Source organism: Lissotriton vulgaris, chromosome 7 (assembly GCF_964263255.1).
Source record: "Lissotriton vulgaris chromosome 7, aLisVul1.2, whole genome shotgun sequence".
Taxonomy (NCBI): Eukaryota; Metazoa; Chordata; class Amphibia; order Caudata; family Salamandridae; genus Lissotriton; species Lissotriton vulgaris.
In genome coordinates this window covers 687,293,845-687,320,982 of record NC_141695.1, presented here as the reverse complement: position 1 = coordinate 687,320,982, position 27,138 = coordinate 687,293,845, and the positions used below count along the sequence as shown (strand labels likewise).

Genomic DNA, 27,138 nt, shown 5'->3' with positions numbered 1-27,138 from the left:
AGTGGATCACCTCCTTCCTCGACGGGAGAACACAGAGAGTCCGCCTACCACCGTACAAGTCAGAGGCCACCGAAGTCATCTGCGGCGTCCCCCAAGGATCATCTCTGAGCCCCACCCTCTTCAACGTCTACATGAGCCCCCTCGCGGCCATCGTACGCAAACACAACCTCAGCATAATCTCCTACGCCGACGACACCCAGCTGATCCTCTCCCTGACCAACGACCCCGCCGCCGCCAGAGCCAACCTGCACGAAGGGATGAAAGAGGTAGCCGAGTGGATGACGACCAGCCGCCTGAAACTGAACTCGGACAAGACGGAGGTCCTCATCCTGGGCTCCTCTCCCTCCGCCTGGGACGACTCCTGGTGGCCTCCCGCCCTGGGCACCGCACCCAAACCGACAGACCATGCACGCAACCTGGGCTTCATCCTGGACTCCTCCCTCTCCATGACCAGGCAAGTCAACAACGTCTCCTCGGCATGCTTCAACATCCTACGCATGCTACGGAAGATCTTCCGGTGGATCCCCACCGAGACCAGGAAGACCGTCACCCAGGCCCTCGTCACCAGCCGACTGGACTACGGCAACGCCCTCTACGCCGGGACCACCGCCAAGCTCCAGAAGAGACTCCAGCGGATCCAGAACGCCTCAGCCAGACTCATCCTCGACATCCCACGAACCAGCCACATCTCCGGACATCTGCGAGACCTTCACTGGCTCCCCGTCAACAAAAGAATCACCTTCCGCCTCCTCACCCACGCACACAAAGCCCTACACGACCAAGGCCCGAGCTACCTCAACAGCCGAGTCAACTTCTACGCTCCCAAACGCCACCTCCAATCAGCCAACCACGCCCTCGCCGCCGTCCCCCGCATCCGAAGAGCGACTACAGGAGGAAGGTCCTTCTCCCACCTGGCCGCCAAGACCTGGAACTCCCTCCCGACCGACCTGCGCCTGACCCAAGACCACCTCTCCTTCAGGAAGAAGCTGAAGACCTGGCTGTTCGAGCAGTAGCGGCTCCCCCCCCCCCCCAGCGCCTTGAGACCCCACGGGTATGTAGCGCGCTTTATAAGTGTCACTGATTGATTGATTGATTGATGTGTGCCTGGCATCTGTGAGATGTGTATGAGTAGGGCAGCATCTGGATGTTTGCCAGGCATCTGTGAAATGTGTATGAGAAGGGCAGCATCTGGATGTGTGGCAGGCATCTGAGATGTGTATGAGAAGGGCAGCATCTGGATGTGTGCCAGGCATCTGTGAGATGTGTATGAGTAGGGCAGCATCTGGATGTTTGCCAGGCAGTGCTGAAATGAACATTTAAACGGGAGTGCCTGGATGTTTGGCAGCCAGTTGTGATATTATCTGTGGGGAAACATCTTTGTGGCTGGCATCTTGATGAATATCAGACAGTGATGAACTTACTTGCTGCGAAATATCGGGATCTAAGTCAAGTACTAGTGAGCCTATTATAAGGGATACATTAGCTTTATGCCCGGTAGATGTGAAATTATTTGTAGGGAAATATCTAGATGTATGTCAGGCAGGTGTGAGGTTTTTGGATTGTTGCCCACTTATGTGGGAAAGGGCCGGTATGCCCAGATATTTATTTCTACTTTCTCTTCCAAGTTCATTGTTATATATTATTTCGTATGTATTGTGTACGGTTTTAATTAATCTAAACAAACATTATTTTTTCAACTGAACCTTATATCTTTAAACTCAGCCATGACAGACAACATGTAGTCTAAAATGGTTTTAGACTACATGTTGTCATGACGTATATGGCATCTGACACACAGGAGCACTTGTTAGGCTGACAAAGACACGCCTCGTGCCTGAGAAGGTAGCAACCTCTCCTGCCAAGCTACTTCCCCAAAGCACCGTCGGAGTGTCATAGTTCTTCACTGATGCAGAGTGGACAGAAAACTTGCGTCACCGGCGCCATCCCCCAACAGAAGCCGCGGACATGAACAAGAGACCGGCTTCTTCCTCTCTGACAGGGCCGGTCCTAGAACTTCTGGGGCCCCGGGCGAACGGGAAGATGTGAGGCCCCTCTAATTTTCATCTAAAATCCAGTCGCGGCCAGCATGACTCGCGGGTGGGAGGTCTTGCAGGGGTTCGCGCGGAGGGTAATTTAAAAATAAAATAAACTTACCTTCCCAGGTCTCGCGTCATCTCTGCTCCTGACCTGCTCTCTTTCTTTGCTGCCTCTGACAGGAACAGGAAGCAGGCAGCCTCCCTCTCCTAAGCCAATCACAATGCTGCAATGGCAGCATTGTGATTGGTTGGGCCGCCGACCAGCCAGGCGCCTATGGGGAGGACATTTTCTCCATGTAGGGTGCATTGGTGCCTACATCGAGAAAGGCCAGAGTGTGCATGACTGTTTGGTCGGTCCCGGAGGGCCGACCAACAGTCAGGGCCTTTATCAGGGGGCAAGGCAATCCTCCCCTGCCCTAAAGCAGACCCGCCCGCCCCCAACCAAACCCTTCTGCTTTCTCGCAGTGCGAGTAGCAGAAACATAAAATGGTAGTTTTAGCATTTTGTGTTTCAGCTTCTCGCACTGCGAGAAAGCAGTGGGGCAACGCACCTCCGCCGTAGTGGAGGAGCCGCCCTTGGTAACATCACAAGAAGTGACATCACAGAAAGTGACATCGAAGGACTATTGATCTGGTTTGGCAACCCTGAAGAGATCTAACATCGATATCAGTAACATGGACAAAAAGATAAATATACAAATGAAATAAGTCCATATATTTTAAAACTGTATTAAATGGATGACATTTGTCACATTGGATGGAAAAGCTAGGTGCAGGTCTCACAAAGATGTATAACATTTACTCCTCGTTAACTGGTTGTTTCCAGATGAGTGCATGATACAATTTCCAGTTCTGCCTCATAACAGGGGGAGATCCTGTGAGGTAATGATAGCGCTGGTATGCCTGAGGGTAGCCATGCGCTTAACAAGAATTAATTAATAATAATAATGAGGGGCGGGTTCATTCAAAATATAAAATGACACAAGAGAAAACCTCACACCATGGATATAATTTTAAATTTCAAAAGGCTCCCTTATCTTTCTGTGCCATTATTGTGCTACCTTAGGATGACATTAATACTTCGTAATTTGTTTTAACATAAATCCTCTCTCTCACCAGTATCTCATACACACATGCTAAGAGACGTAGGACAATCTTTTTTGTGTGTAGGCTCTTTACTGGCCAGAATTATGTTAGGTGTAAAACACAACACATATAATAAAAAACATAAGGCCCAAGGGAGAGAATGACATTTGGACGTCACAGAACAGGATCATGGCTGCAAGGTGTAGGAGAGCAGGCCTGCCGTCGTGCAACCAAGGCAAATTGTGACTCCACACTACCCTCTGGTCACTGACTGAGCAGTAAAATACATCCATAATTTGGGTGCATTGGACAGATAACCCCAAAAGACCATGGTCCCATTGCACTTTCTACACTATTGATAGCTATGCCCTTCAGATGTCGCCTCTTGCCCTAAACATGGAATTCATGAATCTGTGCTGCCTCTCAGCATTGGACGATGACAGTGAGGCCTAGGGGAGGGTGGGCCTTCCGTGAGCTGCACAGCAGTACTGGATCATGGCTGTGCGGTGCATGGGAGAAGGAGCCAGTGACATAGTAATGTTGCCATGGACTGTGATGCAAGAAAGAGCCGTGGTGCCACTGCACCTGGTGCACTATTGTTAACTACACCCCCTGAGAGAGGACCCATGGGACTGATAGCCATGTCCCAGTGCTGCTTATCTCATAGGAGGGTGCCTCCTCTTGTGAGTGTCCAACCATGGCTGTGATGCCCATGGGAGGGTGGGCCTCTTGCAGGCCTCACAGGTCTTTAAAATGGCTGTGAGGCTGTAGCACACCAGTGGTGCCATGGTGCAAAGTGAAAGCATCTCTCACCCTCGTCCACTGGCTGCACAGTACAGTAAAGCCATAATATGCAAAGATTGAGCTCTTATTATGCCTGACCCTGGTGCCACACCACCTGCTGCACTACCGATTGCTATTCCTCTGTTAGAGACACATGCACAGGGCCACAGTCCAGCATTGTGAGAAAAATTTTAATGGACCCAGGGGTGGGGGCCCACACAAGGAGCGCCCCTCTCGTGTGCCTCTCAACCATGGTGTAGCATTGATAGGATTAGGATAGACCCATAGGCCTATCAGCACTGAACCATGGCTATGAGGCCCAGGGGAGAGGGGCCTTCTGCAAGGCCTTTCAGTGCTACACCATGGCTTCAAGATGTGGACCCCCCCACCATGAGCCGAGCTGTAAGGCCCAGGGGAGGGTGGTTCCATCCACTTGCATGCGCAAAGTTACGGGCCTAAACGCAAACTACAACAAATGGCCAAAAAAAGGCATAGCACGGTGGAAAAAGGCCTAGCAGCAAAGGGAGTTAAGGACCTTGTACCCCCCAACAAATCACATTATCACATTAGCCAGTGCTTGAACATGGGTGATGGAGTCCAAGCTCTAGCCTAAGATTTTGTACTGGGATATCAGAGGTTAGGTTACAAACTTTTTGTAAAATCTTCCCTTTGTATACATTTCAAATAGGCCAATTAAAAATGGGCATACACTCAAACGAATACCTTGGGTTAGGCAACATTTTTATTTTATATATTTGCATTCGATGTTTAAAGAGTTTTTCTCTCCATAGATTTGTTTCGTAACTACTAATTAAAATGTAACACTTTTTCCCCTCAAAGCTTTGGGGACGTGTAACATTCATGCACGACTGAAATGAGGAGTAGAACACTATGAACTCTTCACCAGTAGAGCCTGACAAACATTTGCAAAACACTTAACATTTTTAACTGACCTGACACACAGCCCCTGGACTTAGAGAGCTCTTTGGAGCACAGAGATTGAAAGCTATTTACATCTAAATTACGGAAGGTGCTCCTGACTCTGCATGGTGCGTGCCCCCCTCGTGTGCTACAACACCTTCCATTCAGCCACGGACCAGCATCTCTTTCACAGCTTATCAGCATCTGAAAGAGGGAGAGTTGCTTGTCTTCAGAATTTTTTTTACCACTGTCAGGCCCCAAAATACGTGCTAATTGGCACTGGAGTGGGAAGTGGACGGCATCCCGAATTACAAATGCAGACGGGCCTCGCGCTAACATGTGGGCTGCACGGCCCAGGGGAAAAGGGCCCCCTCCCTGTGGGTTAACAGCCATTTCCCAGTGCTGCGAGGCACAGGGGAGGGGGGCCTCTTCCCCATTTCCTACAGATGCCTGCGAAGCCCAGGGGAGAGGCAGCCCTTCCCTGGGCCTCGCGGCGGCCGGTGGGGAAACACTTTTGCGAGGCCCCCTGTTGATGGGCCAGCTCGGGGCCCTGGGCAGCCGCCCATGCTGCCCATGCCTAGCGCCGGCCCTGCTCTCTGAAGTCCTGGTACGGCTCTCTTATCTTTAGATATGTGTTTTGTTTGTGTCTCGCCTGCTGCAGATGGGGTTTGTGGACCTTGCATTGCGGCGCAGTCACCCGCGCTGAGCTTTGATACAGAGAGAGCTGGAAAAACTTCTCGGGAGTGGCTTTGCTCAAATCGAATTCTGCTCTCACGTTTTCCATTCTGAGTTCGACTTGTGATACTCACATAGTAAGTTATCATTCCCCCACCTCTTCTTCCGGTTGGCTCGCTGCTGGGTTGCCATCAGTGCCTGAGATGTTTGAACCACACCCAAGCACAAAATGGTCCCTTTGATCCCTTTCTCAGTGGAGCCCATTTTCTTAGACCTGACGTTAGCCAAGACCTTTTGATTTTAATAAACCGATATACTTTAGCTCTGGGGTTAGCTAAGATCGTTTGATTTTAATAAACCAATATACTTTAGCTCTGGCGTTAGCCAAGACTTTTTGATTTTAATAAACCGATATACTTTAGCTCTGGGGTTAGCTAAGATCGTTTGATTTTAATAAACCGATATACTTTAGCTCTGGCGTTAGCCAAGACCTTTTGATTTTAATAAACCGATATACTTTAGCTCTGGGGTTAGCTAAGATCGTTTGATTTTAATAAACCGATATACTTTAGCTCTGGTGTTAGCCAAGACCTTTTGATTTTAATAAACTAATATACTTTAGCTCTGGCGTTAGCCAAGACCTTTTGGTTTTACTAAAATGATATATTTTAGCTCTGGGTTTAGCCAAGATCTTTTGATTTTAATAAACCTATATTTCCCTTAGGTCTGGGGTTAGCCAAGACCTTTTGATTTTAATAAACCGATATACTTTAGCTCTGGGGTTAGCTAAGATCGTTTGATTTTAATAAACCAATATACTTTAGCTCTGGCGTTAGCCAAGACTTTTTGATTTTAATAAACCGATATACTTTAGCTCTGGGGTTAGCTAAGATCGTTTGATTTTAATAAACCGATATACTTTAGCTCTGGCGTTAGCCAAGACCTTTTGGTTTTACTAAAATGATATATTTTAGCTCTGGGTTTAGCCAAGATCTTTTGATTTTAATAAACCTATATTTCCCTTAGGTCTGGGGTTAGCCAAGACCTTTTGATTTTAATAAACCGATATACTTTAGCTCTGGGGTTAGCTAAGATCGTTTGATTTTAATAAACCAATATACTTTAGCTCTGGCGTTAGCCAAGACTTTTTGATTTTAATAAACCGATATACTTTAGCTCTGGGGTTAGCTAAGATCGTTTGATTTTAATAAACCGATATACTTTAGCTCTGGCGTTAGCCAAGACCTTTTGATTTTAATAAACCGATATACTTTAGCTCTGGGGTTAGCTAAGATCGTATGATTTTAATAAACCGATATACTTTAGCTCTGGTGTTAGCCAAGACCTTTTGATTTTAATAAACTAATATACTTTAGCTCTGGCGTTAGCCAAGACCTTTTGATTTTACTAAAACAATATATTTTAGCTCTGGCGTTAGCCAAGACCTTTTGATTGTATTTAAATGCCATACATGTTATAATTATTTATAGAAGTTTTCAGACAGCTTTGATTTTCCACTGGTATGTTGTATCATTCACTTTTATTTTCTGCCACTCCCACATGCAGCACATGGCAGTAGATATATGAAGGAGGCACAACATAACATCTCCCAATTACAATACATTATCTTGGAGGTAGTAGAAAGAACAGAAGGAAGAGATAACAATAAATACATGTTGCAACGAGAGAACTATTGGATACATAGACTGTGTACTCAAAGCCCGAATGGGCTTAACGAAAGGAGTGAACTGTTGTGTTATTTATAAACTGGAAACACGTGCTGTTGTCTTTCTTACACTGGAAAGGAGACCTGCGATATGATATACTATGATGTATAATTATGTTTATTTTGTTACTATGTTTATTTTGTTACTATTTGCATTTTTAATCCAGAGTCGAATATGGAGCACCTTATACTGTGTAAATCACATAACACACCACACTTACACTACAGCACACCGTGAAGAGCGTGGGTGCTTTTTTACATTGACCAACAGTGGTTCGAATCGCCTGTGCGATTAACTTTTTCTTTGGATTTTCTTTACATTGTTTATTAGCGGTATTTCCCTTGTGGCAAACGAATTAGTGCACATCGCACATAACGTTCGACCTAGAAGTGATAAAGTCGAGGGGCGTCGCCTAGATTAGAAAAGCATGTCGTCCCGCGTCACGGTCACGTGAGCGGAACAATAGCGTATAGGAGACGAGTTTGTTGGTAACTTTGACTACCGCCCGGAATGGAGGTTTAGAGAACGCAGAATGAAACGCCAATGCAGCGAAGAACAGGTTAGTTTCTACACTGGAAACCGTGATATGCTCACTGGTTTTAGAGTAATGCTGGTAGTTACGGGACTGAGAGTTACTTATGAGCTTTCGCTATATTGATGTCTTTCAGATTTTCATGGCTTAGAGGAGAACAGTGGCACGTAAGTGAACATGTGTGTAATTTAGTTGGTAGTAAGAAGCACGGGCAGATAAAGGATAATGGGGTGTGTTATACCTGATACATATTAGGATGTCATTCTTTAAGTTAAACACACACAAAACATGACATACAGAGACTCTGGGATAGAATTATAATTATTGTTTATTATTGTTTGTGTTTCTATAGTATTGATTCCCTGATGAAGGGCGACAGGATTTCGCCCAAAATGCATTGGAGTAAAAAGGAATTATGTCACTGATGTGGATTTGATGAGAAAGTCACTTTGAAATATTCACAAGATATGTAAGATGAAAATAAATCATAAAGAAATAAAAGAAAGATGTTTACCAAGGAATAACAAAAAACTGTGTGGAATCCTCTGATTTCAAGGGAGGAGAACAAGGTGTGCCCAAGGGGATGTCCTTAACCCCTTGGGTGCTAAGGGTGTTCCCCCTGGGTGCTGCGATTCCATAAATCCCACTTTACATGACAAAGCCAGCTCGTCATAAGCACAGCGCAGGTAATGCCCATGACGAGCTGGCTTTGTCATCAGCGCTGAAGGGGTTAATGTCTCATTAGGGACACACTACAGCACATGGCAGTAGGTCAGCCCTCTTCAGCCAGTGTGTCACTTCACTGCGAGTGAAGGCATTCCCCCCTTTCACAAGGAGCAGCACATCACAAAGTATGTCTCTTCAGTGCCAAGAATTACTATGACAATAAGTGGTTTTTGAAAACAAAAAATATTGTTGCTTTTAGCCAATACATTTGTTTATATTGTCAAGGACCCAGCAGCTCCCCCCAATAATGCAATTTTACAGAGACCATGACAAAACAAGCACTGACAAAGCCAAAACACCAGATCTATTGGATTTGTATTTTGTCTTTGCCAATGCTTATTTTTTCATGCAAGGTACCCTCTGGCATATATGTGTCTGCGTTGATGCTGTTAATTTTAGTCCAAAATCCAGACAGTACTACCAGCTTGGGACCATGCGGAAAAGCTCGGGAGTGTGCTTGCTCAGGGCAGATCCATCCATTACTACTGTACCTGGTTCTTTGGGGCAAGAAACCCAAATTATATAATCGAAGCAAGCAGTGATAAAGACAGTAGGTGTGGTGTTGATATAGGGTATTAAGACACTGAAAACACCAAAGGCACTCGGAGAACATACATATAATGTGATGTATTGCAACATTTATATTTATTAGATTTTTTTTAATTTCCAATAAAGCTATTCCAAAACCTTCTCAGTGATGACCCCTACCCTACTCTACCAATTTCATGTTCTTTGTCACTGCGCCCTTAGCCTATCTAAGGCAGGGCACGAGTCGGGGGTACACGTGGGTACAAGGCTTCCAACCACTCTTTTCACAGGGAGGACTCCATCCCCCTGCTAAGAAGTTGGGCCTTACAGAAATATGTTGTACTTGTCCCAGTGTAATTTTTAAACACTGGACACGTTCATCAGCTCCTGCACATGTGTGTGTGAAACATGCACTTTAAAATACGTTTCAGGGGTGCAGGTCCTTTGGACCCCCCTCTGCACCCTTGCAATGCATCAACAAATTGTGATTTCCTAAAAAAAGAAATGCAAAACGGCATTGATTCCTATGGGCCTCTAGGCCTCCTATGGGCCTCTAGGCCCATAGGAATCAATGTAATGCCATTCCTTAATTGCGATTCGCAATTAAGGAATCGCAAATTCCGAGATTTAAGAAATCCTAAAAAATTTTAGGATTTCTTGATGCATAGGATTTAGCAATTCCTAAATAGCGATTCCTTAATTTTCGCTATTTAGGAAATGCAAAATTCTACAATGATGCATGTGCCCCCATGTGCTTTGATAGCATGCCAAAAAAGAAAGAAAGGTGGTGTGGCACACCCTGTTTTAGAAGTAGTTCAAAACTAAATATTCGTTAGAAGCACAGTAAATTATTTCTGGGCGCCACAGGGGTCGTCTCTTTGGCTGAGGAGAGACGCGAAAATTGTATACAAGTGGCAAGGGAGAGTGGGGGCTTCCCACCCTGAATCCTGTGGTGCTCCAAGTGAGGTGGCAACCTCAAAGTTATTCAACAGTAATAAAGTTCAGTTGATGCAGCAAATTCATCAAAGTTAAGTTTTAATCCATGGGAGTCATATATTCATCATCATATAGACTATGGTACCATTGTTTCAATAGTTCGGTTATTTCAGCAAATATATTTCAAGGAAACCAATATCCCAATGCATTTCGGGATTTATATCCCTTCATCAGGGGAATAAGGATCTGCGGAGGAAATAAACACTGGTTTTAGGAAGGGGACTTCCCCTTAATCATCGTAAACAAATAGGAAAAAGTAAACGAGCACCACAGGATTCAGGGTGGGAAGCCCCCACTCTCCCTTGCCACTTTGATAGCATGCGTCATGATGCCACTTAAATACTGCCTGACTTGGTCAGTCCACCACTTCTTTTTTTAGGACTTGTGCTCTGATTTAGGGTATTGTTCTCCGTGCACGGCGGCTGCTTTTATGTTTAATTTCTGGCATAGAAATTGACAGTCTTTTAGTGGTAGGGCTCAAGTGGAGCTGTGGCATTGGGCACTGCGCACTATAAAGCGGAAGGGGTTCTGAACCTACTTGGCAGTGCCCTTTAGTACTCCACCTCGCCCCCTCTCATCTCCGGGCAGCCACCTGGTATTGTCATACTTGTCATGCAACCTATCGCAGTTTCAAGTAGTTAACCTAACTTCTTTCGACTTTTTTTTTCTTTTTCGGGCCTGCTAGTTTGCTGCTTCTGGCCTACAGACAAGGCAGTTAGTACTCCGTACTATATTTTTTTCTGTCTCTTGTCTTTTACCTGAATGGATAAAAAATGTTACTGATTTATTCTCGGGGTAAGCATTTTAACCTCCCCAGGAACATCATTAGGCAACAACATTTTGTTGCCTGACTTGGACTAAAATAACATGCTTTATTCTATTGAAGCAATGTAAACAACAGTGTTACTATTACCTAATTTAATAGTTAACTCAACCAATGTTGGGATTCCATTCGTCACCTGCAAGACACACTGGGGGTTCTCTCACTGAAATATTTTTGTTCTGTGTTATTACATATCCTCAGTGATAAATAGCACGGGGTTTGGTGCAATCCTTATACCAAGGTGGGTGACTGGTGGTGGTATTGTGCGGCATGAGTACTTTGCAAAATCTCTTGTATTTAAAATCTTAAAAGGTGTTCAGGGTTGTTTTATGCTGAGGGTTCTCCCAAAAAAAAATCTCCCATTCATTCCATTTGAATTTCAGGAAAAGGTGATGATGGCTCTCATCGCCTCAAAGATGGACTATTGTAATGCCCTCTATTTAGGTATTTCCAAATACTTGATAAAAAAAACCTGCAGTCCCTACAGAACGCTGTAGCAAGGATACTACTGAAGGTCACCAAGTTCAAACCAATTTCTCATTTAATGTATGGCCTTCACTGGTTGCCGGTGGAGAAGAGTATCGCCTTTAAGGCTCTCTGTTTAATCCACATTGCACTTTATAGAGCCATTCCGTCTTTTTAGGTCTCGGCATCAACGCGCGGAAGCGCGTCTCCGCCGAGATCTTTTGTCAGCGACTATGCTTCCCAGGAGACAGTCCCGGCCACGCGCATCCTTCGAGGCGATTTGTAACTGGAACGCGCGCTGTGGCCAGACGCTGTCTCCTGGGAAGCGCAAGCACCACACACGCATGCGCATACACACACACACAAGCGCCCATGCACGCACGCACATACATACATACAGAGACACCACCCCTGACACATACACACACGCGCGCACACACACAAGTGCACCGAGGCCCCCCTCCCCCCACCGCCGTCACCGTCGCACACATACATACACACACACACACGAGCATACACACACACACGTGCACCAATCCCGCTCCAGCCTTTTGGAACTTACCTTACCTCAGCACGCGGCGCCCAACCTCCTGCTGGCGCGGCCCCGGGGCTCTACACCGCTCACAGGAGCCCCGGGCCGCGAGACGCAACGACTCCGCCTGCCTCCTCTTCCGGTCTGAACGTGGCCCCGCCCCCGTCACAGGCGACCGTGCCTGACTTCCGGGGCGGCCGCGATACTAAGAGACTGCTGGGGAAATTATGCACAAGGTAAACTATTTTGTTCTGCAGTGCCCGTAATATTAATTAAGTTGTAATTTTATCAACATTGCTTTTATTTACCAAGTAAAAGCAAATATTATTTACCGTTCTTTGAAATGAACAAAATTGGGGACCTCAGTAAAACACTCTGCAGTTCCTACAATTAATTTAAAGCCAAGGGTGTAACTGTCATCTTTAAAGGGTAATTGTGCATTATAATTTATTGATGTGGGTTCTACTGGATCTAATTACAGTTCTAATGTGTTAACATTTCCGGGTTCACATACGCCTTTAGGTCTAACGCTGTTGTTTTGCGAGCATGGTCCGATCAGTTTTCTCATGTGATAACAGTTAGTGACTGAATAACCTAAAATGAATTTCCATCAGTCTGATGCCCGCTCTTCCTCATTGCATCCATCGTGACCCTTGTCTCAATTCATCCACCCAGCTATTACGATTGCAGTATTCCAAAGCATGGCGTACAGCCTTTGATCCACACAAACCTCACAATGCTGCTAAACCCAATGACCTCTAGTGTGAGAGCCCAGAAAAAAAGTAATTGCTACTGAATCAAAGAACCCCAACACCAACAGTTTTCCATCCTTGTGCAGCACCTGGTGCTTTTAATGGCGGACACAAGTATGAGATGAAGCTCAATTAGCTGCTCCACATATCCCTGTCTCTGGATTGTTTTAATCCCAGGGCATTAGGTGGAATGAAAAAACGAGGGGGGTCTCTCAAAGAGGAGTGGTCAGCGGATTAAAGGCATGGCTTAAAAATATGCAAGCTAAAAATCTTTGCTTAGCATGGTGTGCCGCCCCACTGACATTTTGCTGATCTGTCATTGCATACATATATATAATACAACAAGTAACATTACACCTACAACAAGTCAGGGCTATTGGCTTTGCAAATGGTTCTTAATTGTGGAAGCTAAATAAGCGACAACTATTGCTTTGTTGTAGAATATTGAAAATGCTTCAGTTCTGAAATGATGAGACTGTGAAAGTACTCTAGCGAGTCTCTTTGAAATGACCTCAAAGGCATTGAAGGGTGGCACTGCTGCAGAGTTAAGATGTTTTTCATCCCGAAGGTGAGAGCAAAAATGGAGACACTCATAGAGACCCGTCTCAGCACCTGCTTTTTAGAACTGCTGGTGTTGAGCGCCAGGAGGACCCAGAACGCTTACAGCCCTGCTTATTTCTGAATAGTATAGTACGGACTGGGATTAGGAAGAGGGATATGAGGGTAAAATGCCGTATAAGGAGACATAGGGTGCACACAGTTTTTAAGGAACTTTAAAACAGAACGGATGTGTTGTATGGTGCACCAAATGAATTTCTATGGCGCACTATCTGAGTTACCTCAGAATATTGAGCCTGGCTTCACTTCTGCCCATTGCAAAACATGAAAGCATCGCTTTTGTTTTATTTTCAAGAGCTTCTTTAAGTTTAAACAGGAATCCTATAACCCTGCTTATTTCTATTTCATGGTATGTGTATATATGTATCTCCTTGTACAGAATGCATCAAAGTACTGAGGTCAGAAAATGGCAGCCTCTGTGTTTCCAAAAAAATATACATTTTTACTTCATTTGCAAGTTTATACAATACCAAGGGGAAAGATGTATGGTTATAGTTTAATGTGAAATATTTAAAAGAAAAAAGGTATATACTTTCCTTAGCTCAACCCTCCTCTTTGACAGGTCATGGTCTTGTGGATGTCCAGCAGAGACAAGATTATACAAGCTTTTCTTTAGCTACCTTAACAATCCAGAGGCCTGGTCCTCTGAGAACTCAATACCCCTTTTCATTCCTTTGGCCTGAACGTGTCTTTAATTGATTCTTTATTTCAATAAGGGTATTTTAGGAGCTTTAGGTGTATGGGACCTTGAGACATTCTTTTTTAGGTCTCGGCGTCAACGCGCGGAAGCGCGTCTCCGCCGAGATCTTTTGTCAGCGACTATGCTTCCCAGGAGACAGTCCCGGCCGCGCGCATCCTTCGAGGCGATTTGTAACTGGAACGGGCGCTGTGGCCAGGCGCTGTCTCCTGGGAAGCGCAAGCACCACACACGCATGCGCATACACACACACACAAGCGCCCATGCACGCACGCACATACATACATACAGAGACACCACCCCTGACACATACACACACGCGCGCACACACACAAGTGCACCGAGGCACCCCCTCCCCCCCCCCGCCGTCACCGTCGCACACATACATACACACACACACACGAGCATACACACACACGTGCACCAATCCCGCTCCAGCCTTTTGGAACTTACCTTACCTCAGCACACGGCGCCCAACCTCCTGCTGGCGCGGCCCCGGGGCTCTACACCGCTCACAGGAGCCCCGGGCCGCGAGACGCAACGACTCCGCCTGCCTCCTCTTCCGGTCTGAACGTGGCCCCGCCCCCGTCACAGGCGACCGTGCCTGACTTCCGGGGCGGCCGCAATACTAAGAGACTGCTGGGGACAAAGTGTGGTCTGTGGAGTTACAATGGCTGCAAGCAAGGGGTGAGTGTGAAAGTGCCGACCTTATTTATGTTTAATGATAAAAACAAGGTTAAACTTAAAAATCTGAGTATCTATCACACAGAGAAGATGGGATGGGCGGATCTACAGCACAAAACTCCTAAAATGCAAACGTGTTAAAGAAGACCCATAGAAAGCAACAGGCTGTTGACATACACTGAACATCTGCCTGTGATAAATGCAATATAAACTGTGATAAAACTGCATTGGCGACACCCCAATATGTGATGGGGTTGAATTCCCGAACTGGGGGCCATGAGTCGAGGAGGTTCTACGCCATTGAGGCCGAGTTCATGTCAGTGGGACACTACCATCTCATGGCCTAGGGTTCGGAGGTTCCTGCTTTTAATGTACATTTTCTTCCCTTGTACACTATCAGGATGGAATTTAGCTATCGTGCATCCCAGTTAAGTGATAAGTGAGTTATGTATGCATACCTTAATTACTGGGTTATTTGGGAGGGTGCGCGCACCTGTGAGTGTGTGTGTGTGTGTGTGTGTGTGTGTAGTATGTGTGTGTCTTGTTTTCTGGAGACGGATCAGCATTGAGCGAAAACGCTGATGCAGTGATTTATCTGAGCCCTTTGTCACACCCGAGAGGCCTTTCTCGCTCTCGGGGTGTGCAGTGTGCACAGCGGTGATGGTCACAGGCGCGGCTCCGCCAGGGGGCGTCGTGCGGCGCAGCCAGCTGTAGCATTTGATTAGTGCCTAAACAATAGCGATGCGGGCCACGAGCGGTTATTTCGCAGAACAAAGATGCATTGCAGATTGCTTTATGTCGCGTCCATTGGCGCTTATTATGAGAAGTGTACGGGCCTGACGGAAAGTAATTGCTTTCCGCCGGTGTTTTGGTTGGCTGCCGTACATCAGGTAGCCTGTGTTCTCTTTGTATTCACGGGCGGCTTGTACAAGAGAATGGGCTGATTTCCCACAAGGGTATTCACGCTAATTAATTTAGTTATCTCAAGAGCTTAACAAGTTGGAGCCCATGCTGGCCGAGTAGCGGCGTTCTTCCACAGTACAATCACTTCATGGTATTTAAGATTAAGCGATGTTCCTTCCCCATGCGAACGAGTTCACGTGGTCATCTCTGGGCGCGTCTTCGCTTCCCTCGGATTCTAACAGGGAGGTGTCCGCTTTCTGTATTTTTAGTGGTGAGGGCAGAGTGGTGAGTGGTGAGTGCAGAGTGGTGAGTGGTGAGTGCAGAGTGGTGAGTGCAGAGTGGTGAGTGCAGAGTGGTGAGTGCAGAGTGGTGAGGGCAGAGTGGTGAGTGGTGAGGGCAGAGTGGTGAGTGCAGAGTGCAGAGTGGTGAGTGCAGAGTGCAGAGTGGTGAGTGCAGAGTGGTGAGTGCAGAGTGGTGAGGGCAGAGTGGTGAGGGCAGAGTGGTGAGTGGTGAGGGCAGAGTGGTGAGTGCAGAGTGCAGAGTGGTGAGTGCAGACTGCAGAGTGGTGAGTGCAGAGTGGTGAGTGCAGAGTGGTGAGTGCAGAGTGGTGAGTGCAGAGTGGTGAGTGCAGAGTGCAGAGTGGTGAGTGCAGAGTGGTGAGTGCAGAGTAGTGAGTGTGCAGAGTAGTGAGTGTGCAGAGTAGTGAGTGTGCAGAGTAGTGAGTGTGCAGAGTGAGTGTGCAGAGCAGTGAGTGCAGAGCAAGTGTGCAGAGCATTGTGTGCTGTTGAGTGCAGAGTGCTGTGTATTGGCAATGTTAATGACAATGCCCATTTATTTTTGATTTAAAGAAAAAAAATGTCATGAGCAATGCCAATAGCTCTACCTTTAATGATGCCGAGACCATTGCATTGCAAATGCTTGTTTTCAAAATCTGTTCTCCTGGTAGATGCCCAGCAGGAACCTCAGATCAAGCTCTGCGCGTATGGTCATGGTCCCAAGAATTAACAGAGCAAAATGGGGCGGAAGAATGCTCCTATACTGTGGGGGGGAAGCTATGGAATTCCCTGCCTCTTGCACTTTGCTCACAACCCATCTTGCAGCAATTCAGGAAACAGCTGAAGACCTGGCTATTCCCACTATAAATTACTGTGCGACACCTAAGATATCCCCTGGGTCTTGATCCGTTTAGCGCTAAGACACCCTCTGGTATTGCACGTTTTAATAAAATTACTTCGTTTAAACCCGGCCAAAGCTTACCAAAACTAAACAATAGTTGATTATAACATCGCTCAAATTTGCAGGCTTCTGATTGGCCAGCATGTCGACTGCACGTTGTCTGCTTTCAGTTCCTGCTCTGCTTTGGTGTCCATGCCGTGGAGCTTGGCCCAAGTACAGCTTCTGATCACTGCACACTGGCTACTACCCAGTGTCCTTCCACTGGCTACTCACTCCCAAGGTACTTTTTTAAAAATTAATTTCCAAATGAGTACTCCATACGAGTGCATCTCCACGCCATCTTTTCTCCTCCCAGCTTCTGGGCATTCTTACATTTTCTACATTTCTGAACGAGTACTCCATATGAGTGCATCTGCAGGCTCTCTTTGTCCTCCCAGCTTCCAAGCATTCTTACATTTATGCTTTTCTTTATGATAGGTATCATTGTGTTATGGTATTGCCACCATAATTATGTAGTGTATTACTAGTTTTATTTGAATGTGAGCAGTTTAATACTCATGTCTGGAGCGCAGGCGTAACACAAGCCCCCGCAACCCCTGCGTTGCGGTGGGGGGGGGGGGCGTGCTCCAGGGGGCCCCGACGGGGCCCCTCACTGAATGCATTGATCATTGACTGAGTAATTTTCCCGGCCGTGGTCCCGTGAGGGCGAGGCTGGCAGCGGTGCGGGGCCCTGGCCGGGGCCCATGAGGCAGGCTGGCTGGCTGACTGGCAGTGGCAGCAGAATGGCCCGTGCTGGGGCCCTGGCGGGGCCGGGGCCCCGTGACGTGACTGAGGCTGGCAGGATGGTGCGGGGCCCCGGCCGGGGCCCGTGTGTGGCTGGCAGCGGCTGCGTCTGAGGCAGAGCAGAGTTGAGCACGTTGGGCCGGGCCCCTGAGGGGGAACCCGCCCCGTGAGGCTGGAACTGCAGCAGGATGGTGCGGGGCCCCCGCCCTGGCCGGGGCCCGTGTGTGGCTGGCAGTGGCTGCTGCTGAGGGAGGCTGAGCAGAGTTGAGCACGTCGGGCGGGGGCCCCAGCCCCGTGAGGCTGGCACTGCAGTAGGATGGTTCGGGGCCCCGGCCGGGGCCCGTGTGTGGCTGGCAGCGGCTGCTGAGCTGAGGCTGAGAGGCAGCACGAACAAATACCATGGGTGCGGACTGCGGGGCCCCGGTCGGGCGGCACGGAGTGTGAGACTGGAATGGATGCATTGCCACGATTGCAAGAATGGTGCGGGCCTGCGCGGGGCCATGTTACATGGTAGTAGTACTACTAGTACTGTCTCTAGTCTTAATGGTGGTGGTGGTGGGTGGGTGTGGATCAATGGCGGCAGGGCAGCCAGGGTTGTTTACTCCTCTCATGACTGGTGACTTTCACTTTCCTTTCCGCGGCTTGCGAGACGCGTATGCGCGCTGCGGTGGCACTGGGCAGGGGCAGGGGCAGGGGCAGGGGCAGGGGGAAGGGGAGGGGGAGGGGGAGGGGGAGGGGGGGTGGCTGGTGACTGACTCTGACCAATGGCCTCATAACATTTGTCAGGGGGGCAGGGACAACACATGCGCCTTGCGCAATGATTAGGTCATGACGACACTAATGCGCGTTACAGTTATAGTGTAAGGTGTGGCATCATCAGGGGTGCGGAGCAGAAGGCAAAGAAAGGAAGCCTGAACTGAAGCCCCACGCTGACCTTTGACGGACGCTCAGGACTAAGGACTCATCAGGGGACAGGTATACTCATATACGCCGAGTTTATCCGAACAACAGCGCTGTAATAAACTAATTCATCGACCAAAGTTTGGGTGGGATTTATTTTAATTTACGACTGCTATAATATAAGGCAGTGAGTCTAGCTAGCGCTGGATGCGTCATAGTGTAGTTTATTAATTACTAGTGGGGCAGGAAAGGTGTGACATAAGGCAAGATGGTTGGGGGGGAGGCAACACAGATGGGTCCGTTAACAGCTGGGTCAGGGTCGCAGAAGAAGTAAGGACACACACCCGAGGCCCCCCAGACCGGCCCGGGTGGTTCTGACAGGGCCGCGGGGGCCCAGGCCTTGACATTGTTCGCTTGGAGAGGGAGGGGGAGGAATGCGCACTTTGTTCTGGCCCTGAAAGTCGGAACCTGGCTCGGGCCTGCCTCGGGGGCCTGCCTCGGCTCGGAACAGAACACCCCCAATACGTTCCAAGACCCCCGCCCCCTCCTCTGGACACCAGAACCGGGCACTGATGACCCTGCACTGTATCCCAGGAGAGACGAGACCCCTCCATCAGGGTACCAGACGCTGGCCACCCAGCACTGGATGTACTGTCAGTGTCAGTCAGGGTCCACTCCACAGGGGTGCCAGGCACTGGCGACCCTCGTCTAGATAACAGGGCCGGCCCCTCCAGACGGGCACCAGAACTGTGCACTGCCAGCCTCCGCTGGATACCAAGGCCCCCCTCCATCTGGTTGCTAGGGCCGGGTTCATCAGACACCAGCACCCGCCCCTCCACGTGCTGCCACAGACGATGCACCGCTTGACCTTGGACGAGGCACTAGGTACCTACCCCTGGAGACCAGGACGCACCTGCCCCCCTTGGGACGCGGACCAGGTACTGGGGAACTATCTCTTACCCCTCTGAGTGAGGGACCAGCAATGGTGGGAAAGGCAACACAGCTGTGAGCTGAGCGGCGCAGGATACGAAACCAGCACCCCCTCCACTTCGTCATCTTCCTCCTCCCTCCTCTGGGGCTCTGACCATGAGCAACGGCATGAACAAGGTAATCTGGCACGATCCCTGAATCCCGCCAGGAGGCCATGATGGGTAGGGGTGGGTGAGCCACTAAAGGCTTGACTTGAGCCAGGTCCCAGCCAGATGCTTGGCTCTGGCTCAGCTCGAGGTCCTCTTGGAACCTCGAGCCCAAATCGAGATGAGCTTTCGCGGGATGCCATGTATCCTGGGGCCTAAAGCTGCCAAAATAGACAAAAAGAAAAAAAGGCAAAAGCGCTACTTTATATTTCAACCAGTGTGACCGAGTGATAGCTCTTTTTTAGGTCTCGCCTGTCGATGCGCATGCGCATCGAGCAAGCGAGACTATTGCGAGTTATCCACTCTTTATCTGCACTGCAAGGAATCGTGGCGATTCCTTGCAGTGCACGATAAATTTAAGGTCAATGCGCATGCGCATTGAGCTTATGCGCATGCGCATTGACCTTAAAAGCGCGTGCACGTCCGTCTTTGTTAACCCCTCCGCCCCCTCCCGCCGTGTCGCATTTCTCCTCCCCCTCCCCTCTCTTCCTTCCGTCTTCCTGCCGTGTCGCACCTCTCCCCTCTCCGCCCCCTCCCCTGCCCTCCGTCTTTGTTAACCCGCTCCGCCCCCTCCCGCCGTGTCGCATTTCTCCTCCCCCTCCCCTCTCTTCCTTCCGTGAATCAAGCGGTATGGTGGAAGTCTGGCTGCGGCCAGACGCAGAGAACTGAAGCCTCTCTTGTCGCCTGCGTCCTGGAAATATTTTATTTCACGGCTACGGTTGGACCCCCATCAAAACTTGGACGAGGTATGAATTCCTTGGCGTTAAACGAGGTGGAAATATGCACAGCCATTTTGTTTGTGTTGGCCATCATAAAGATGGCCCAAACCTCCCAATGCTCTACCGGGAACACTGTCCAATGCAAGGCGCGTGCTACTGACCAGCCAGAAGCAAGCACGCTTAGGTGTCGCATCCACAGACCAGCCGTCATCCGCACTAAATCACTGGAGGGAAATATATTACCCTGACTGACCCTGCTCTGAATCTAGATCCAGGCAAGTGTATCACCTTGCCATTAAAAGGCAAACATTGCATAAACTTATGAGAACTATAGAGCGGGGTAGAGCTAAAACCTGGAAAGCACAGTTCTCAGAGGGAGTCCAGAAGTTTACTCCACAAAAGAGGTCTGTGAATTCTACTGTGAGAAAGAAAACTCACTACTCGCTTAATTCAAACCAAGCCAAACAGTAATGGTCGCAAATTAAATTCTGCAACCGTTTTCCGGGTACAAAGGACTTTGCACCATGGCGAACTTGCTTTTTTAACCTAAAAACCCATAAAACATACATAAAGTGAGGACAATGGTGGGTATTGAATTTCCGTGCAACATTAAAAGCGAAAACAATTCCATAAGTAGTGAGACATTTTTTATAACTGCCCTTCTTGATGGCTTTGCCTCCTTGCTCTGACCTCCCGCCGTGTCGCATTTCTCCTCCCCCTCCCCTCTCTTCCTTCCGTCTTCCTGCCGTGTCGCACCTCTCCCCTCTCCGCCCCCTCCCCTGCCCGCCCCCTCCCCTGCCCGCCGTGTTACGGTGAAAGGCTTGTTTAGTTTGCTGCCCCAGAAGTCGAACAGAGTTTGAGATTGCTCTGGTTGGTAAGCCTCCTTGTTTTCCAATTGCATGCTACCTTCATCATAGGGAGTCGCAAGTTTTTCTTTGGTTGTTCGATTGCTATATTTTTGCAGTCGGTGTTGGTAACTATATTTTGAATGTTTTAGAAATTGTGTAAATATCTACTAATACCGTTTCGCGCAGACGGTTGTCTCTAAAGGAAAGCGCTTGTCATTCTCACGCTCTCTTTTGGTAAAAGTTAACAAAAGAGTGAAAGTGTGCTCACCTTCGTAGAAGTGGTTGCAGTGCCAAAGTTTGAATGGGTTACTTGCATTGCTTTTTCCCCAAACCATTTTGTTGTGGTTTTGCACATTCAGGTGATGCTTTAGCTAGTAAATGTTCGTCTTCTATATATCTCTATGGTATATAACAGCATGGGAATTGACAACGACATATACTTTGTAGAACTAAGAACCCTAAACCATTATCCCGCACCGCCCCCCTCCACGGAATGTCCATGACTCGCTAGTACTTTCAATCACTTTTTGACGTAAATGATGCCTTTTTTATGTCTCCTCTTAAATGTTGGTTTTATGAAACCTTAAAAAGAATTAGGAAGACGTTTTACAGTGAACTTGGTTGTATAGTTAAGTGGTGATATTCCCTTGTCGCCTCCTCGTCGAAAAGGTTAAGAACGGATGTATAAAGTTGGGTTAATTCCTATATTCCCCGCGCATTGGATATGTTATTCACTGTATGCCGCCTATATACCGAAACAGTGTTTCCCTCCCCTCCTCACGTCTTTAGATTTAATAAGTAACGTTTTTTATATCAAGGAATAGGGGTAAAATAAAGCAAACTGTGTTTTTTATCTCGCTCTTGGGGCGAGGGGCCCTGACCCCTCTCTCACGGTCTTGTATGTTTTCCTTTGTTTTTCTTCACATATGGCGCTCAAAGGCCTGTTTACATTTCCAAAGTAGATAGTCTAGGTCCCCTGCAAGGCAGAGACATGCAAATCAGTTTCTCGATCTGCTGCAATAATTACTGGCAATTAAGGGCCTGGTTCTCCCTTCTTTGAGGGCAACTCTGCGACACTACGCCGCCCTCAACCCCTCACTCACTCACCCTCACTCACTCACCCTCACTCACTCACCCTCAACCCCTCACCCTCACTCACCCTCACTCACTCACCCTCAACACCTCACCCTCACTCACCCTCAACCCCTCACCCTCACTCACCCTCAACCCCTCACCCTCACTCACCCTCAATCCCTCACCCTCACTCACCCTCAATCCCTCACCCTCAATCCCTCACCCTCAATCCCTCACCCTCACTCACCCTCAACCCCTCACCCTCACTCACCCTCAACCCCTCACCCACACTCACCCCCACTCACCCTCACTCACACTCACCCACACTCACCCTCCCTCACCCTCCCTCACCCTCCCTCACCCTCCCTCACCCTCCCTCACCCTCCCTCACCCTCCCTCACCCTCCCTCACCCTCCCTCACCCTCCCTCACCCTCCCTCACCCTCCCTCACCCTCACTCACCCTCACTCACCCTCACTCACCCTCACTCACTCACCCTCAACACCTCACCCTCACTCACCCTCACTCACCCTCACTCACCCTCAACCCCTCACCCTCACTCACCCTCAACCCCTCACCCTCACTCACCCTCAACCCCTCACCCTCACTCACCCTCAATCCCTCACTCACCCTCACTCACCCTCAATCCCTCAATCCCTCACCCTCACTCACCCTCAACCCCTCACCCTCACTCACCCTCAACCCCTCACCCTCACTCACCCTCAACCCCTCACCCTCACTCACCCTCAACCCCTCACCCACACTCACCCCCACTCACCCCCACTCACACTCACCCACACTCACCCACACTCACCCACACTCACCCACACTCACCCTCACCCTCCCTCACCCTCCCTCGCCCTCCCTCACCCTCACTCACCCTCACTCACCCTCACTCACCCTCACTCACTCACCCTCAACACCTCACCCTCACTCACCCTCACTCACCCTCAACCCCTCACCCTCACTCACCCTCAACCCCTCACCCTCACTCACCCTCAACCCCTCACCCTCACTCACCCTCAATCCCTCACTCACCCTCAACCCCTCACCCTCACTCACCCTCAACCCCTCACCCTCACTCACCCTCAATCCCTCACTCACCCTCAACCCCTCACCCTCACTCACCCTCAACCCCTCACCCTCACTCACCCTCAATCCCTCACCCTCACTCACCCTCAACCCCTCACCCTCACTCACCCTCAACCCCTCACCCTCACTCACCCTCAACCCCTCACCCACACTCACCCCACTCACCCCCACTCACACTCACTCACACTCACCCACACTCACCCACACTCACCCTCACTCACCCTCCCTCACCCTCCCTCACCCTCCCTCACCCTCCCTCACCCTCCCTCACCCTCCCTCACCCTCACTCACCCTCACTCACCCTCACTCACTCACCCTCACTCACCCTCACTCACTCACCCTCACTCACCCTCACTCACCCTCACTCACTCACCCTCACTCACCCTCAACACCTCACCCTCACTCACCCTCAACCCCTCACCCTCACTCACCCTCAATCCCTCACCCTCACTCACCCTCAACCCCTCACCCTCACTCACCCTCAATCCCTCACCCTCACTCACCCTCAATCCCTCACCCTCACTCACTCACCCTCACTCACCCTCACTCACCCTCACTCACCCTCACTCACCCTCACTCACCCTCACTCACCCTCAACCCCTCACTCACCCTCACTCACCCTCACTCACCCTCAACCCCTCACTCACCCTCAACCCCTCACTCACCCTCAACCCCTCACTCACCCTCAACCCCTCACTCACCCTCAACCCCTCACCCTCACTCACCCTCAACCCCTCACCCTCACTCACCCTCAACCCCTCACCCTCACTCACCCTCAACCCCTCACTCACCCTCAACCCCTCACCCTCACTCACCCTCAACCCCTCACCCTCACTCACCCTCACCCTCAACCCCTCAGCCTCACCCTCACCCTCACTCACCCTCAACCCCTCACCCTCAACCTCATGCTAAAGATTTACAAAAAAAACCATTAACAATTCTAAAAGCACTAACTCTAATGCTGCGAGACCTATTGCATTTCTAATGCTTGTTTCTGATTGATTTGCGGGGCAGGAGGCAAGAAGGAGAGAGGCAGGTGGAGCGGGAGGGAGCACAGACAGAGAAAGGGGTGGGTGGCACAGAGAGAGAGGGAAGTTGTGCGGCCGATTGTTACAGATACAAAAATGTCCCTACTTTGCCAAATATAAAATACTCCCTAAGTACAGGTCGCGTGGACGAAATTTTGTATTTCTGTCCAAGTTCTTCTCCCAGAGAACAGACATCGGAGTGGCTGCCGAATTTCAAACAAGTAAATATTGAATTATTAATATGACATGAACTGCCGCTGGGAACTTTCTGCTATTGTCCTGAACAACATTTTTGTACTAATATGGACTTACAATCGTCAAAATTGCCTGTTATGTAGGAAACAACTTGCTGATTGGATTGCACTAAAATGTGTGTTAATAACACATTAAAAACGAGGTTATTAAATGGTTGTGATGTTAAAAGCTCTTAATAGGAAAGTCATTTAGATATGTAGAAATAGCGTTAAGAGGGATCGAGTACAATTCATTTTAAGCCCCAATGAAGAGGTTTGAGTGGATAGGGGAAGTGATAATCTAAAGTGAGGATTAACAGGTGTGTGTGTGTGTGCCTAATTTAACTCCTAGAATGTGCCTAGGTACAGTGCTGACACGTTTGCCTATCTTGAATTGTGCTGAATGAATACATCACGGGGCTATTTGTAAATGTCAGTGTAAGCACAACAAAAAAGCACTAACAGCAATCAAAAGTGAGTAGCCGCATTTGGCGAGTTTTTAGATGTGTTTTTCCAGTAAAATTGTTTTGGAAGGACAGACAATGAAACGTTATCAGTTCAGGCTGGCAGCCTATAGCATTAAAAAGTAAATAGCCCGCCCTGCGGCGCTCGCTCGGCGCTGCTCTGCCCAGCTTGGAGCAAGCAGGAAGGCCCTTCTAGAGATAGCATGTGGCATGCGTTCCAGACGTGGATCACTAGTGATGGGAAGAGAATTCACTTCCATGGGAAGTGCAAGCGGTTCACGCTGAAGGGGCTGAACAGTATAGCGAGCTGCAGAATGTCACATTTATTGTGCATCACACTCTGAGAACGAGACATGGCAACGCCAGCTCTGACGTGATGTGAACCAGCGAGAAGATTGGGCGATGGATGGATGGACGGATGAGTGGATGGATGGATGAGTGGATGGATGGAAGGGTGGGTGGCTGGAGGGGTGGGGGTGGGTGGATGGAGGGGTGGGTGGATGAGTGGATAGATGGAGGGTTGCACGGATGAATGAAAGGAGGGGTGGGTGGAAGGATGAGTGGATGGATGGATGGATGGAGCGGTGGGTGGATGGAGGGGTGGGTGAATGGATGAGTGGATGGATGGAGGGGTGGGTGGATGGATGGATGGAGGGGTGGGTGAATGGATGAGTGGATGGATGGATGGGTGGGGGATACAATATAGAGGCATTTCATTTAAATGTTGGAGGTTTCAAAGCAAAATATGCTAGATTTCAGGGAGGTAGGGCAAAGTAGTACATGGTGGGCCGTGCCGCCGGGGGGAGGCATGGTGGGTCGCGCCGCGGGGGGAGGGGGCCCTCCATGTGCTTTGCAGGGGGGCCCCCTCAAATTTCGTTACGCCTCTGGTCTGGAGTATGGTGTTTTCAAAATTGAACATATGTAAATAAATAAAAACATTATTTCCAGCGTTAAGCATTGAGTTACACCGTTCCATGGCAAAGAGCTTAAGACGTCACCGGAGTATTTTGCTGAGACGCCCCCACGGATCATAGACTGAGGCAGAAACAAAGCCGACCATTCCATAAGAGCAGAGCCAGGAGTATACGTGTCCATCTGGTGTGTGTATCCAGTTCACTCATACTGTATTAAATGTACTTTTTAGAATCATTTCTTTAAAGTAAATGCACTTGTTAGAATCAGTTTTCAACACACTTCGTACCAGGACAATGCGAAAGTCGAGCTGCCTTTTCTCCCAGCCATGCCATCAGCACCACATTTGTCAGTAATTGACTGATTATGCCGTGAACTGGACGAGCCCGGTTTGGATTTCATACGCAGGGTTCTCAAAAAGCGCTCTGAAGGGTTGCATACAGCCAGTGTTACACCCACGCCCTGCAGCAGGTACCTACTACCCTTTCCAGACATGCACAGCCCTTCACCCAGGAAAACAAGCATTGGCAAAGCCAATAGGTTGCGTGTCTGCAAAACCTATTGGCTTTGTCAGTGGTTTTTTAAACATGTTACACAGCAGCACAAGCTTAAAGTTAAAAAAGCACTGTGATGCGCCCAACATTAATCTCATCTTAGTGCTTTTTTAAACTTTGAGTCATGCTGCTGTGTAACATGTCTAAAAAAACATTGACAAAACCTATAGATTTTGCATAGGCAAACCTATTGGCTTTGCCGATGCTTGATCTATAGAGGGCTGCAGTTGAGGTATAAGAACAACACAATAGCTTAGCAGCATACACCACATTACCACACCCCAACACAACAATAGAACAACAGCAATACAAGAGAGCACAATAACACATTACAATAGTGTAACAAAATAACTCAACATACAACGAATCACCACAGCACATCATCACCACACAACACCACCAAAAGCACAACACCAGAACACAACATCTCACCAAATCCAGAACACAACAAAACAGCATATTTCAACAATACTTCAAAAGAAGACAACACAATATTACTATTGCCCAACTTACTGGTACCCAACTTACATACCTCGGCTTGACGGAAATCTAAGACTGCCTTTTCAGAATTTGAACTTGGGATTATATTGTTGCATTTTCATCTCATTGAGCCATCCCGCCTGCATCACAATAACAAACCAGAACACAACGAAATACAAACATGCATCTCTCAAACTAACAGTCACCCTTAGAGGAGGCTCCTCCACATGAGCGGAGCAGGCAAACTCGCATAAATA

At 48.6% G+C, this 27,138-nt stretch overlaps 1 protein-coding gene across 1 annotated transcript in view; it reads left to right on the top strand.

Moving 5' to 3' along the window:
• The first annotated feature begins 1,396 nt into the window (after positions 1–1,396).
• LOC147702258 (sterile alpha motif domain-containing protein 9-like) overlaps positions 1,397–27,138 on the top strand; it is a 168,229-nt gene continuing 142,487 nt past the window's right edge. Inside the window, 1 exon segment of the mRNA XM_086930907.1 lies at positions 1,397–2,004. The gene's annotated coding sequence lies outside the window, so the exon portion shown is untranslated.